Genomic DNA, 6251 nt, shown 5'->3' on the forward strand with positions numbered 1-6251 from the left:
AAAGGCTCTAAACCCGGTCAGCGGAAAAAGCCATTCAAACAAAGTACGCCGGGTCCGTCCGGCTTGGACCGTATACTCGATCGCTCGTGTCAAATACACGACACCCCAGAAAAGCCAGCCAATCACACCAACAGGGATTGTTGGGTGTTCAAGCAGGCCGGCAAGTTAATTGCCGAAAACAAGGACAAGGGGCCACATAGCGATGACGAGGAGGAGCCCCGGCAACCACACACTGGAGGACAGAAGAGGTTTGCCCCACAAGTGCGGACGGTGAACATGATAGACGCAACCCACATCCCCAAAAGGGAGCGGAAGCGTGCGCTCAGGGACATATATGCATTGGTGCCAGTCTCCCCAAAGTTCAACCCATGGTCCTCCTATCCGATTACTTTCGATCGCAGGGACCATCCCGCTAGTATCCGTCATGGTGGATTCGCCGCACTGGTTCTGGACCCAATCATCGACGGATTTCACCTCACTCGAGTCCTTATGGATGGCGGCAGTAGCCTGAACCTGCTTTATCAGGACACGGTGCACAAAATGGGTATAGACCCCTCAAGGATCAAACCCACAAAAACGACCTTTAAAGGTGTCATTCCAGGCGTAGAGGCCCATTGCACAGGCTCAATTACACTGGAAGTGGTCTTCGGATCCCCGGATAACTTCCAAACCAAAGAGTTAATCTTCGATATAGTCCCGTTCCGCAGTGGTTATCATTCACTGCTCGGGCGAACCGCATTTGCGAGATTCAATGCGGCACCGCATTATGCACACCTCAAGCTCAAGATGCCAGGACCTTGCGGGGTTATTACAGTCAATGGAAACACAGAGCGCTCTCTCCGAACGGAGGAGCACACCGCGGCCCTCGCAGCAGAAGCGCAAAGCAGCCTCTCAAGGCAATCCACCAGTTCGGCGTTTCAAGACCCCGACACCTTCAAGCGTGCTCGGAGCAATCGGCAACTAGACCGCCTGGCGTGATCTGAGCTCGTGTAGCAATGCGGCCCCCACCCCAGTCCTAGCCGAATGGCGAAACTCATGCCACGCGTACATAATTACGCATTAAAAATACCATGGGCACAGGTGGGGAGGGGGGCACAACTGTGGCATGCCCCAAGACGCGGCTTAAACCGCACTAGGGGTTTCCCGTTTGGTTATTTTTCTCTTTTTCAGGACCTTAATCTCTGGAAACCCTATCCGGCAGCACTATTGCCGAACACATGATGCAGCAACCAAGGAGGCAGAAAAGCTACGTCACACCACAAAATTCCCAGGTGGATTACAATAACGAGCGAAATATCTGATTTAATATTGTTCCTCAGCTTGCCCTTGGAAGGGACATAGTCCTACTCTTTGCTTATCGCACCATCTGTATCATTCTGCTTTAACGCGCCCTTTTTGAAAAAACAATGCATAACATTACGACTATTATTGCATTCTTGTTATATATATGTGTTCATTAATGACGTCTTGCAACCGTACACTTTGGTACGACCAATACACCAGGGGCTTACGTACCCCACAATATGGTGTGAAAATTCCAAACACTTTTACATGTGCGGAACCCCGAACTTATAGCATTATATGTATCAGCTCCGAATCATGTCTTTGGTCAAATGTTGGGTTTTCCCGGCTCCTATGTTTTGGTACCTTACGTTCCGCTCTATCGGCTAAGGTAGCGCTAGGAGAACTACTGTGATTGTGCCCTGATTCTGCTGGGCCAAAGCACCTCTGAAGAGAAAGCTAAAACTGACTGTCATGATAAGGCGAGAGACTGGTCGCTGTTCGGCAAGGTTTTCGAGTCCCTAAAGACTTATGCCGCTTAGAGCGAGGGGCCGTCCCTGTCCGTATTAAAGGCGTGTATCGCGCCCCGAATTCGGCCTTTCGAATACCAGGGGCTTCGCCGAAATTTAAAATTATAGAATTCTATGGCTAAGTGAGAGTGATAAAGCATTATTAGTGTGGTTGCCTTGTTCGTTGTGCTGAGCACCTCCCTCGAAGGACCCAAACATGGGAACAAGAGTGCTCAGGTTTATCCCGAACACCCCAGCACTCGTGGCATGGGGGCAGAAGCCGAGGACTAGCCATCTCTCAGATTGGATAAACAGCCGAACGGAAGGTAATATTTTAAATTCACACAAGCGTTGCATAGCGCATATGAAACAAATTTTCATCACACTGGATCACACGAGCAAGTTTACTCAAAAATTACATCCTTTGAACATTTGTCCGCTACAAGACGGGCACTGTCGGTGTCAAAACCGGTGGATCTCGGGTAGGGGGTCCCGAACTGTGCGTCTAAGCCGGATGGTAACAGGAGGCAAGGGACACGAAGTTTTACCCAGGTTCGGGCCCTCTCGATGGAGGTAAAACCCTACGTCCTACTTGATTAATATTGATGATATGGGTAGTACAAGAGTAGATCTACCGCGAGATCAGAGAGGCTAAACCCTAGAAGCTAGCCCATGGTATGATTGTTGTTGTGTATGTTGTCCTACGGACTAAAACCCTCCGGTTTATATAGACACCGGAGAGGGTTAGGGTTACACAAAGTCGGTTACAATGGTAGGAGATCTGTATATCCGTATCGCCAAGCTTGCCTTCCACACCAAGGAAAGTCCCTTCCGGACACGGGACGAAGTCTTCAATCTTGTATCTTCATAGTCCAGGAGTCCGGCTGAAGGTATAGTCCGGCTATCCGAACACCCCCTAATCCAGGACTCCCTCAGGCACCCTTCAGGACACCCTCATAATAAATTTCAGGGGTGCGATGCTCCTTGCCCTGCGACGGCCCTTCCTTGATCACTTCACGGCGTCTAGCTTGGCCCACTGCACCTTCACACGGGTGAAAGCCCGGCGTGCACCTTCGATGCAGACGGATCGCTTGACGACCTCCAGCTGTGGGCAGGCATCCACAAGCCGCCTCGCCAGGCCGAAGTAGCTGTTCGGAAGGGCGTCGCCAGGCCATAGCCGGACTATAAGGCCCTTCATGGCCTGTTCGGCTGCCTTGTGCAGCTCGACCAGCTTCTTTAGCTAGTCGCTCAGAGGCATCGGGTGTTCGGTCCCAGTATACTGAGACCAGAACAGCTTCTCCGTTGAGCTTCCCTCCTCGGCCTAGTAAAACTGTGCGGCATCTGACACGCTGCAGGGCAAATCTGCGAATGCTCCTGGAGAGCTCCGAATTCGGGTAAGTAAACGGTAATTTACTTTTACATGCTTGCTCTGCATATAGAATGCCTTACCCGCCGCTATCTTCTTCATTGCGTCAATCTCCTGGAGGGCCTTTTGGGCTTCGGCCTTGGCACGTTTTGCGCTTTCGAGGGCCGCGGCAAGCTCAGACTCTCGCGTCTTCAAGTCAAGCTCAAGCGCCTCGTGCTTCGTCACGAGAGCCTGGAGCTCTTGCTGCACCTCACCCACCCGAGCCTCTTGCTTTTCTCGCTCGGTGCGCTCCTTGGCCGCTTTATCTTTGGCCTCGAAGAACGCTTGCTTTAGGGTCGCCACTTCGGTCGTGGCCCCTGGCAAATTCATGATGATCCTGTCATTTTACAATCGCACTTTTTTTATACATATCCACAGACTAGGTACTACTTACCTTTGTTCTCCTCGAGCTGCCTCTTCGCCAGGCCGAGCTTGTCCTAGGACCCTTTAAGGTCCTGCTTCAGTACAGCAACCTTCGCAGTCAGCGCGGTGGACGCTAGCAGCGAAGCCTGCATACGCATATTGACATACTCATATTAGACTCCTGCGATATTGTTTGATCCTCTGTTCGGCTTTTCTTTATGAACACCGAACAGAGCATCAGGGGCTACTGTCTATGCAGTAATATTTTCCTATATTTTAAACACTTACCTCAAAGCCTGTTAGAAGGCTGGCACAAGCTTCAGTCAATCCGCTCTTGGAGGACTGAACCTTCTGGATCACCGCACTCATGATAGTGCGGTGCTCCTCATCGATGGAAGCGTTGCAAAGCGCTTCCAGCAGATTGTCCGGCGCCTCTGGATGGACAGAGGTCACCGGTATAGGCGTCTCGCCCCTCTTAGAAGGAGGCCACCTGCCCGAGTCCAGAACCACTGGAGGTTCCCGCGTGGTGTTCGGCTGAGGGCCAAACTCGGAGCTCTCAGGGGCCTTGTCCCTTCGGCTCCCGGAGTCCGGGAGGCCGCCTTGAGGCGCCTCCGGGACTGTCTCCCCTCGACCCGGTGCCTCTTGAGACAGCACCTCGGCGTCGTCCGCAGTATGAGGGGAGGTGGTGGACGGGACTAGATCGCTATCCATATCTGACGAGCCTAGGGAGCCGTCCGATGATACATCAATACGGACTCGGGGCGGCCTGCATAATCATATTTCGGCGTTAGGTGAATTAGTGTGACAAAGGAATACTATGAGTTACTCTGGTATCCGAATACTTACGACTTCCCAGGGGCTTGGCCCTGGGAAGCCACTCGTCTTCGCCATCGGCGGTGGTGGTAGAGCTGTCCGGAAGGACAGTCCTCCGCTTCTTGGACCCTTTGGCCTCCCCAGTTGGGGCGGCCTTCCTTTTCTTGTCTCCCCCGTCTGGAGGGGGAGCATCTTCTTCTGCCTCCTCATCTTCAGGGGAGGACTGCGCCGTAGAGTCCTCGGACAGTGAGTCCGATGACGCCTGGCGTCGGGAACTCTTTTGGGTTCCGTTGGCCTTCTTGGTCTTCTCCGGCACCGTATAAGGAGCCAGAGTCAGCATCTTTGCCAGAAGAGCCTCTATTGGGCCTTCGGGCAAAGGAGTCGGACAGTCGATCTGTCCGGCCATCTCCTGCCTGTCCTGTCAAAGGTACGGGAGTTTAGATCCCGCATGGAGTCTATCTATGAAAAATGAGTATCCTGTAAGAGGTAAAGCATCTTACCGCACTGGCTTGGCGCTTCGCGCTGAATCCGCGATCCTCGATGATGGGAGGGGGGGCCTCGGCGCTCTTGAACAGCACCCTCCAGGCATCTTTGTGAGTTGTGTCGAAGAGCATGTTCAGAGTTCGATGCTGCGCCGGGTCGAACTCCCACAAGTTGAAGGCCCGTTGTTGGCACGGGAGGATCCGGCGGTGGAGCATGACCTGGACTACGTTGACAAGTTTGAGCTTCTTGTTCACCATGTTTTGAATACATGTTTGGAGTCTGGTCAGCTCTCTCGAACTACCCCAGGACGGGCTCTTCTCTTGCCAGGAGGTAAGCCGTGTGGGGAAGCCAGATCGGAACTCGGGGGCCGCTACCCATGTAGGGTCACGCGGCTCGGTGATGTAGAACCACCCCGATTGCCACCCCTTTATGGTCTCCACGAAGGAGCCCTCGAGCCATGTGACGTTGGGCATCTTGCCCACCATGGCACCTCCGCACTCCGCCTGGCGGCCACTCACTACCTTCGGCTTGACGTTGAAAGTCTTCAGCCATAGGCCGAAGTGGGGCTTGATGCGGAGGAAAGCCTCGCACATGACGATAAACACCGAGATGTTGAGGATGAAGTTCAGGGCCAGATCGTGGAAATCCAGGCCGTAGTAGAACATGATCCCCCGGACAAATGGGTGGAGAGGAAATCCCAATCCGCGAAGGAAATGGGTGAGGAACACTACCCTCTCATGGGGCCTGGGGGTGGGGATGAGCTGCCCCTCTTCTGGGAGCCGGTGCGCAATGTCGTCGGGCAAGTATCCGGCTCTCCTCGGCTTCTTGAAGTGTCCCTCCGTGACGGAGGAGACCATCCACCTGCCTCCCGCTCCGGACATGGTTGGAGAAGGTCGAGGTGGGAAATGCGAACTTGGGCGCTGGAGCTCGAGTGTGCGAAGGTGGAGGAGCAAAGGAGGAAGAAGGCGTGGATGAAAAGGTAAATCCTTATCCCTTTATATGGGCGGACGAAACTATGCGTCCCCACTAGCCTGGTAAAACTCGCTTCTCCCCCAAGCACCGTAATCGATGGCACGGTTGGGTTACCCACACCCGTATTGATGAGAATCCCGTGATAAGGGGACACGATCTCTGCTTTGACAAGACATGTCAAAAAACTGCCTCGCGTTATGTGTGGGGCTAGTTAAAGGAAACGGTTCGAATAATCACCGGGCCATGACATAATGTCGTGTTGCCAAAACAAGTCAGCAAATTGGATTTGTGGAAATATTATTCTCTCTACGGTGGTATGTGGGACTTATTTTGCAGGGTCGGACACTGTCCTTATATTCAAATTCTTCTGTGGTATATTCAGAGGAGGAACCCGCCTTGCAATGCCAAAGACAATACTGAGTGTC

This window comes from Triticum aestivum, chromosome 3A (assembly GCF_018294505.1).
Source record: "Triticum aestivum cultivar Chinese Spring chromosome 3A, IWGSC CS RefSeq v2.1, whole genome shotgun sequence".
Classification (NCBI taxonomy): domain Eukaryota; kingdom Viridiplantae; phylum Streptophyta; class Magnoliopsida; order Poales; family Poaceae; genus Triticum; species Triticum aestivum.